This window comes from Tupaia chinensis, unplaced genomic scaffold, assembly GCF_000334495.1.
Source record: "Tupaia chinensis unplaced genomic scaffold, TupChi_1.0 Scaffold145685_1, whole genome shotgun sequence".
Taxonomy (NCBI): domain Eukaryota; kingdom Metazoa; phylum Chordata; class Mammalia; order Scandentia; family Tupaiidae; genus Tupaia; species Tupaia belangeri.
The window spans coordinates 5,401,855-5,411,906 of NW_006205542.1; the positions used below are offsets into that span (position 1 = coordinate 5,401,855).

The following is a 10,052-nucleotide window of genomic DNA, read 5'->3' on the forward strand; positions in this document are numbered from 1 at the left end:
AGAAATCATGCCATTTATTTCAATATGACTCTTCTAAGAGAAAAACTTAGAAAACTAAAAAATACTGAAAATGTCTCAACTCTTCAGAGTTTTTTTTTTTTTAATATAAAATAAGCTTTTGGGCTGGCCTGAAGCACAGCAGTTAAATGCTGTGCTTAGAAAGCTGGATCTTGCATGGCAGGCTGAAGTTCAAATCCTGGCCCCAGCTGCAGCAGCTTTAGAAGCCAGGTACATGAGCATGTAAACCCAAAATCCGGACAGGATGAAGAAATGGAGAAAAAAAGACCGCATCCTGTTGGTGTGTTCTCTCTGTCTTTCACCCTCTGTCAATTAAAATAATAAAGGCATGAATAAATAAATAAATAATATTTTTATTTAAAAATATAACATTGTGACACGATAAAGCATTAAATGTACACCTGGTCACTGTCCCCAGTTCCTGGCATAGAGCTTACAAAACCCTTGTAAGTGATGGAAATGGAACATCTTTTGTTATACAAAAGTTGTGTGAGCCGTTCTAGCAAATTACTAAATTCTATATTGGGGTCATGGGAATTCTCCAATTTATAGCTAACTGATTGAAGTATAGGTGACAACCAGGGACTTGTGACTGGCACCTGAAGTGGGAGTCAATCTTGTGAGACAAAGCCCTTAACCAGTGAGGTCTGACATGGTAGTTTCAGATAGATAGTGTCAGAATTGAATTGAATTGTAGGGTATCCAGTTAGTGTTGGATGAGTTGAAGAACTGCGTAATGTGAAGGAAAAACCCACATGTTTGGTGTCCCAAGCATTCTGTGAATATATAGGAAAATGGCTAGTTTTCCTTTTACATTTTCACATGTACGGAAAACGTACATGGATCACGAATAAATGAATGAACAGCTCAATGAGTTATGATTAGCTGACTCCACCTGTATTGCCCATTGCCCAGGTAAAACGTAGAACATTACCAGCATCTCAGAAACCTCCTACATGTCTCTTTTCAATCTGCCAACCCTTTTATTTCTTTTTTACAATTACTCTATTTAATTTTATTTATTCATTCATTTATTGTAATTTGACCAGACACACACACCCACACACACACACACACACACAGAATAAGAAAGGAAACCACAGGTCTGGGACTCAAACCATGGTTGGCCATGTGGGAATGTTCAGTGCTTTAACCACCACACCACCTGTCGGCCCCATCTGCCAACCCTTTTCTTTCTTTCTTTTTTTTTTAAGAATTACTTATTTATTATAATTATTTTTCAGGTTTTCTTTACCAGAGAGAGAGTGTGTGTGAGCAAGTCTCCAGGTCTGGGACTTGAACTGCAGTCGACCATGTGGGAGTCCAGCACCTTCAACCATCATGCCACCTGCCTGTCCTGCCAACCCTTTTCAACTGGGCATTTTGAATAACGAATAGGGGCGATAGATTAAATTATTTAGATTATTAGGTTATACTATACTTGCTCCTCAATCATCCATAATAAGACTATTCATCTAGCCCCTTTGAAGCTGGGATTGATCATCTGACCTTTGATCAATAGAATGTAGCACCGGGTCCCTACTTCTGGCTCCAGAGTTCTGCACGCATGTCTGCACAAGGTGAGGACAACATGGAGGCCTTGGCTTCCACTGCAGTGTCCAATTCAGGTGTGCCCGCGGCCTCGTCCGCGACTCCTGCCGTCCCCACCTCCCTGGACCAGTTGGATGAAGGGAAGATAAGAAAGGCAGTGGAGGACCAGCAGGTGACGTGGTGGTTAAGGTGCTAGACACTCCCACATGGTCGATCACGGTTCAAATCCTGGACCTGGTGACTTGCTTTCCAACTTCCTTTCTCTCTCCCTCTGGTCAAATTAAAATAAATGAATGAATAAATAAAATTAAATAATTCTTAAAAAAAAAAAGAAAGAAAGAAAGGCAGTGGAAACTCTGTTGGCACATGCCAGAACCAGGAAAATCAGTAATGGATTGTTTTTGAATGAGAATGAAAATTTATTTTTAGTGGTTATTGTGGAAAATTCCTAGTAAAGAACTGAAGGTCCAATTGCCCTTGCCTAATGGTATTCGAACAGATTTAGCAGAAAATTGTTTATTTACCAAGGATAAACCCAATTCAACTCCTGAAAAGACAGAACGTTTCTACAGAAAGCTTGTGAATAAGCATGGAGTTAAAAATCATCTCTCAGATTATTCCTTTCCAGGCTTTCAAAAAGGAGTATAAAGCCTATGAAGCCAGGCTTCGCCTCCTGAGTAGTTTTGACTTCTTCCTTACAGATAGATGATAGGATCAGGAAGCTCTTACCATTGCACCTTGGGAGGCATTTCTATCAAGGGAAGAAAGTTCCAGTAAGTGTGAACCTTCTGGCCCAGAATTTATCACAAGAGATTGATAGTTCGATAGGTGGAGCCGTCGTAAACATCTCGAAAAGTGGTTCTCACAGCACTATACGCATGGGTCACACTGGGATGCAGGCCCAGTACATTGTTGAAAATGTCGTTGCTGTCACGGAAAGGCTTTCAGAAAAATTGCCAGAAGAATGGGAGAGTGAGAAACTGTTGTTTGTGAAAACTGAGAAATCAGCTCCCTTTCCCATCTTCTCATTTCTCAGCAGTCAGGATGAAGCCAAGAGAATATGAACTCCTACTCAGAAGGAAAAGAAAAAATTGGGAAAGGAGAAATGCAAAGGAGAAGAATATGAAAAACAGAAGAAAAGAAAGAAAAATAAAAAGATAATGCAAGAGGGTAGCAAGGCTGCATCAGTCGGAGCTAAAGACGATGTAGCACCGAAAATTGCCGGTGCTCCAGTGAGTAATTCTGGACCCCAGAAAGGAGCAGATGCAAAACAGCAGAAGACCGGCCAAGGGAAAGCCCAATTGAAACTGAAAGACGACCCTGAAGATGAAATTCCACAGCTAGTACCAATAGAAGAAACTCCAACTAAAGGAAATGTAGAGATGCAAACACATGGCACAGAAAAGACATCACCAAAAAAGAGGTCTGGTCCCAGCACATCTTGTGGAAAGAAAAAGATTTGACCAGCTTCAGAGACCCCAAAAACGGCAGAGCCTGAGACTCCAAATAAAGGCCTGGGGAAGAAGCCAAACATTGAAGAGACAGAAAAAGAAAGAACCCCTTCCCTGGGGAAAAAAGACCCAAGACAGACTCCAAAAAAGCCAGGGGCCAAGTTCTTTGCTACTCCTAGTAAATCTACAAAGAAAGCTCCCCAAACCCCCAAACAGTGCCCCCCAAACCCCAAGTGCCCCAGGCGACATAACGTGAGCAATCAGGAGGAAACATAGCGCTCCTTCAGCGTACTTGGTCCGGACCCCACTGTAGTCTTACCAGGCCTGGAAGGTGGTATGCATATAAACCTCCACAGGTGACTCTGGTGTATGCTCCTGGGTATAAGAGGTTTAAAGTAAATTCTGTTTTTAAATTGGTCTTTTTGTGCTTGCTTATATCATAAGAAAGTCAAGTGCTAAAAAAAAAAAAAATAGAATGTAGCACTGGGCCAATTCTTTAAACGTCATGACATGTTTTTGACCTCTGACACAAGAAGAACATACCCAGGTAGCACCTGTTCCTTCACCTTGAACCTCAGAATGAGACCCATAAGACAGACTGAATTGTCGAGCAGCCTGAACCACAGTTGCCCGAGGTGACCCATATACCTTCCGGGAGGAAAATGGATGGTTTCTCTCTAAGCTATGATGGTTTTGTGGGCTTCACAGCAAAGGCTGACTAATATAATCATTATTTGGTAAATCTCAATAAAGCCTAAGTGAATGAATTCAAATTATTACTCTGAATTCATTTAATGTTTGTTCACCTCACACTTACGTTTATTATTAACTGTAGGATAATATTTAACTCTGACACATTGAACTAGAACACTTCCTGGTCAGTGATTACTCGATATACTTCCCTGTACTTGTATTTTTAAGACAAGACAAGCAGTCATTACCAACCTTTTCACATATCTAACAAGCACTTTTTGAAAAAAAAAATACTATGTATCACTGATTTCTTTAATTCCTTCCACTTCCAGTCTTTTTGGTCTTTTTATTATTATACATAAGTACTTTTGTAATATCTATCAACTTTGATATTTCATGCACAACTTGGAAAGAAAGTAACACTTTACTTTCATTTTGATTTTTTTATAAATTAGCAACATCATAGAATGTCTTACACATATAATGATACTTGGTGAAAATAAAAATGACAAGTACCAAGAAAATTAATTTTAGTAAAAAAAGATATAAAATATGTAAGTATGTTTTATAAAGATGAATCACCTGTGGAATAATGCTTTAAATTTAAATTTCATGTTCCCATACAGAATTAGCTACACCCACCTACTTCCATAAAAAAGCTCTAAAATGTTCTAAAGCTGTTTATTTCTGAAGGACCTTTACTATCAAGAGTATCAACCTGACAATGCTAGAGTTCGTTCAGCACAGTTCACTACACAAATGTTTGCTGCATGCATGCCTTTTATGTCCTGGAAGGCTCTCCATATATGTCCAAAGAGAAGCAAGACCTCTATGAGATTACAGACGTGCAAATAAAACACTCAATAGAATACAAAGTGTACGGGGGCCAGCAGGTAGTGTGGTAGTTAAGGTGCTGGACTCCCACATGGCCAATCACAGTTCAAGTCCCAGACTGGGTGACTTGAAAATCATGTCAGGCACACTGTGCGTGCATGCCCAAACTCCAAAAATGAGAATGGAGGAGAAGGAATCCATACCCCTGGGAGGTGATATCACTTTCCCTCTCTCTCTTTTTCCCTTGAATGCATGTGCTCTATGGCAAAAAAAAACTTAAAAAAATAAAATAAAAAGAATACAAAATGTGCTAAAATAGAGATCTGCACAGATTTTTCTCTTAGCATTAAACTGAATCTGAAGGCAAAATTATCTTTACAATATCACTGAAAATGATTAAATTTAAATTATAACCAATTTGGGGTAATTTATAAAAACATAATTTTAGGGCCAGCTGATGCACGGTGGTTAAGATGGCTTATCCCATATGACTGACGGGGTGGTTTGAGTCTCAGGCCTAGAAGCGTGAACAACATGCCAGGTATGTGCGTGTGTGTGTGCCAAAATCCCCAGAGAGGAATGGAGAAGGAGTTGCAGCATGGCCATTCTCTCTGGGGGCTGCTTTCTCACTTCCTTTCTATTTCTTCTGGTGAGCACACATGCCCTATAGCAAATTAAGCACACACAAACACACACATTTTTACAGATTTTTTTTAAAACAATTTTTATAGATTTTTGGTATAGGGCACAAACACACTCTGGAGAGACAGAGAGACAGAAAGCAAGAAATCACCCCTACAGGGGGATGGCCATGCCACAATCCCTTCTCCTCCATTCTTCCCTCAGGAATTTGGGCATGTATGCACATGCTCCTGGCATGAGTTTTAAGCCACCAGGTCTGGAACTCGAACTGAAGTCGACTACGTGTGAGTCCAGCAATGTAACCATTATGCCATCTGCTGATCTTAAATTTTACAGATTTTTTTTTTTTGAGAGGTTTTCGCTATAGGGTGCGTGCACTCGCCAGACAGACAGAGAGAGACAGAGAGACAGAAAGCGAGAAATCACCCCCCAGGGGGAATGGCCACGCTGCAATCCCTTCTCCTCCGTTCTCCTCTTGGGATCTTGGGCACGCACGCACACGTACCTGGTGTGAGTTTTAAGCCACCAGGTGTGGGACGCGAACCGCGATCGACTACATGGGAGTCCAGCGACATAGCCACTATGCTAATTGCTGGTCCCCCAAATTTTACAGATTTTTAAATGTAAGTTTTGGATATGTTTTCTAGAATACGTATGTAGGCTACAGAGAACTAATCTTTCAGAATTTTCTTTTTTGCAAATTATCTATCTCTAACAAATATATATTTATAGTTTCCTTTCCCCAAATTTAATTCAAGCTTGTTTTTCTACCTTTTCAAAGCTTTTTAAATCATATTTTTAATTTTTAAAATATAATACTGTGGGCCAGCAGGTGGTGTGTTGTTTGAGGCACTAGACCCCCACATGGCTAACTGGGGTTTGAGTCCCAGGTGAGACTGGCGGCTTGCTTTCTCTCTTTCTCTTCCTCTCTCTCTCTCTCTCTCCAGTCAAATTAAAAAATAATAATAGCAAATTAAATAAAATAAATAATTATTTTAAAAAAGATATATCTAGTACCTTCCTCATAGCCTAGTGATTAAAGAAGTGACCAAAGTTTGAGCCCTGCTTCCCTGGCTTGAAAAACACATTGAGTCTCAGAGAGGCTAAGTTTTTTTTATATGGATCACAGTCCTGGAGAGCCAAGTCTGGAAGCTGGTTCCTCACCCTGCTGGCTCCTTACTTTGGTGGCCAGTGCTAAAATTCCTCCTCACACTATCCACCTGATGTCAAACAAATTCTAATTCTGCTCCTCTAATAATGACCTACATTTATTTGCTTTCCTTTCATTTACACAACTTGATTAGTTTACATTTGGATCTGTTAAGAAAAAATGATTGACTCTTCTCTGTACTTCTTCAGATTACCACACTCAAGCTAAAGGTCACAGATAGGGCAAAGTAGATGGAAGATTATTATTAAGATATTTGACAGTACAAAAAAAGAGATTTACCAGTACAGTTAAAAGTACTTGAAGTGATGACTTTGGTTATACTTGTACTGTTGTTTTCATTTCTTTCTTTTTTTTTTTAGAGAGAGAGATTTTTTTGCTATAGAGTGCGTGCTCTTGCCAGAGAAACAGAGACAGAGAGACAGAAAGCAAGAAATCACCCCCCCCCCGGGGGGGTGACCATGCCAAAATGCTGTATCCTCCATTCTCTTCTCAGGATTTTGAGCACACACACACCACACACACACACACACACACACACACACACACACATGTGCCTGGCATGAATTTTAAGCTGCCTGGTCTGGGACTCAAACCATGGTTGACCATATGGGAGTCCAACAACATAACCATTATGCCATCTGCTGGTCCTTATTGTCTGCATTTTAAATTATAATGTTCCCAGGGTAGTTCAGATGAACTAGCAGAGAGTTTAAAAGCAATAACTGAACATTTCAGAGCTAGAAAGTTAAGAGATGTGTAGTAATCTGGTTGAGGGTTTTTTTTTTTTTTTTTTTTTTTACAAAATCTTCTATTGATAAAAGACATTTCTGCTTTAATGTTAGTCCTTTATATTGAAAATCTTTCTAAAATATATTAGCCTACTATCTTGTTTCTTAGCCAAGACCCACTTGAACTTGCCAGAGAGAGAGAGAAAGAGAAAGAGAACACTCTTCCTGCAGGGTGTGGTTACACTGCAAACCCTTCTCTTTTATTTTTGCATCTCATCGGGATTTGGGACATGCATACACACAAGCCAAGCATGTTTTTCCCAACTGCTAGGAAGAGGATTTGAACCATGTGGTCAGCCATGTGGGATCCAGCTCCATTAACCACTAGGCCATGGAGTCAGCCCTGACTTTCTTTCTAGAGTAAATTCAGGAGGAGAAACGTCATCCAATGTTTTTAAAGAGATGAGTTTCTGGGAACAGCAGATGGTGTAATGGTTACATAGCTGGATTCCCACATAGTTGACCACGGTTCGAATCCCAGACTTAGTGGCTTAAAATTCATACCGGGCGTGTGTGTGTGCATGCCCAAAATCCCAAGAGGAGATTGGAAGAGAAGGGACTGCAGTGTGGCCATCCCCCCAGGGAATGATTGCTTGTATTCTATCTCTCTGTCCCTCTGGCAAGCACATGTGCCCTATAGAAAAAAACCTCTCTTAAAAAAAAAAATTCTGATTTCACTGTGATTACAATAAACATAGGTGTTTTTTCAAGATAAAGTATGGTGGAGGCAAATGTGGATGGTGTTTGAGTACAGGTTGATATACACTAGGGCCAGTCGGTAGCACGGTGGCTAAGGTGGCTGGATCCCACATGGACAGCTATAAACTTTGAATCCCACACCCAGCAGCTTGAAAAGCACTTGGGGTCCATGTGTGTGTGTGCCCACAATCTAGAAGAAGGGAGAAATGGACAAAAAAAATTGTGGTGTGACTATTTCCCCGTGGGAGGGTGTTTTTCTCACTTTTCCTCTCTTCTCTGTATCTTTCTGATGAGATTTCCTCCTGAAATCTATTTTATTTTTTAAAATTTCTATTTATTTATTAATTTATTTTTCCCCTGACACCCTGGCTCTTATGCCTTCCAATTTTTCAGTATATGCCTTAGAGCACAGACATTCAGTATATGTTAAGTGGGGACATACAATGCTTTCTAACTTTCCCTCTCTTTCCGTCTCCTTCTGATGATTGCATGTGCCCTCTGGCAAAACTTTTTCTAAAAAAGAAAACAAATAAGAAAGAGAGATACACTCTAGAGAGAAAGGTATAAAACTATATTTTCAGGGACCTGATTACTTTCTGTAATTTATTTCTCTATAAATTTCAAATGATTAAAATTAGTGTCAACTTGTTAATAGCTGAGTAAATAGCTAATTTTTTTTTTAGAATTTACAGTATTATTTATTCACTGAACACCTGAGCACCTTATTCATTCCTCTTCTATAAAATAGAAATAATGATAACATTTCCCTATATCTGTTGTGGTTCTCAGTTGAAGGCTGCAGAAGTGAACTCTGGCTAACTTATTGAGAAAAGAATGTATTTGGGGACTGACAGGTGGCATGATGGTTGAGGCACTGGACTCCCACATGAGCGACCATGGCTCAAGTCCCGCACCTTGTGGCTTGCTTTCTCACTTTCTTTCTCTCTCTCTCTGGCCAAATTAAAGAAATGAATAAATGAATAAATAAATAAAATTAAAATTAAAATTCAGGTTTTTTTTTAAGAAAAAAATAATGCATTGGAAGAATAGCATGTAACTCACAGAGTCACTGGGAATAGTGAAGCAGGTGTGTAATATGTGAGGACCATCTTTTAAGCTGTCACTGTTGGCACTGTCACTAGCAGACCCTGGCTGCCACAATTATCCATACTACTGTGAATCATCTCTCTCCATCTCTTTATCTTTTTTTTCTTTCATGTTTCAGATTCACTTTAATTACAGTATTTACACACACTACTTTTTATTCAGAAAAACAATCCACCTAATCCTCTCATCTCTGGGAAGTTCTATTTCTAACCATCATTGTTCACCCTTCTGGAAAAACAGTAAAGAAAGAAACAAACCAGCAAAACAAGCAAGGACCTGGGTCATTCATAGAGGAAGCAGCTTGTGATCAGGGTCCCTGGGAGATGTCCCAAAGTACAGAGCAGTGAAGGGACTTGGGGTGGGGAGGGAGAGACAGAAAGAAGTCTTCTGGGGTACAGAGGATGTAGCTCATCCCAGGAGTCAAAAGGAGGGAGGAAGAAGCTGTAAGATCAGAGGGTAAGGTCAGGACCCAACATAGAGAAAGAAGATTCCTTAGAAGAGCACAGTCTAGACTCGGCTCTAAGATCCGGTTCCATGGTCCTGCCCACTCTGACCCAGAGGGGAAAAAGTGAGCGGAGTTCCAGGCTTCAGTGGAAACTGTGCAGACCTCTGTTCACAGGTGGGAAGACACTTGGGGCTCAGTGGAACTTGTGAGGTAAAGGGGGAACTGGTGACCAGTCCACAGTACCCTGGAAAAGGGATAAGGGAAGGGTTTAAGACCACACAGCGTTCTGGCTATATCACAAAGGAACAGATACAGAGGGCTACTTTGATTTCCTTAGAGAAGAAAAAAAAAAGTCTAAGAAAGAAACAGTAAAAAATCATAGCTTCCTGGGAGGAGGAAATGGTAGTCTAGAAAAGCCTATCCTTTTCCCTGGGGATTCCTATAACGAGATGGGGAAGAGGTGGGTTCCATGGATAAAGGTTTCAAGACCATCCACCCTCCCAGGAAGCTTCTCTGGCCCTTGCTTTTCACTATTACTCTGTTACCCAAAGAAGACCAGAGTCTGGGTTCAGGAAAGTGAAGATGAAAAGGGCAGGTGTTTAACCTGCCTCTCCTCAAGAAAGGTCCCAGGAAGAACCTCTGAGGTGTGTGCA

General features: G+C 40.3%; 1 pseudogene; it reads left to right on the forward strand.

The window, feature by feature from the left end:
- The first annotated feature begins 1,609 nt into the window (after positions 1-1,609).
- On the forward strand, positions 1,610-3,410 carry LOC102500180 (ribosomal L1 domain-containing protein 1-like; annotated as a pseudogene).
- Positions 3,411-10,052: the final 6,642 nt, after the last annotated feature.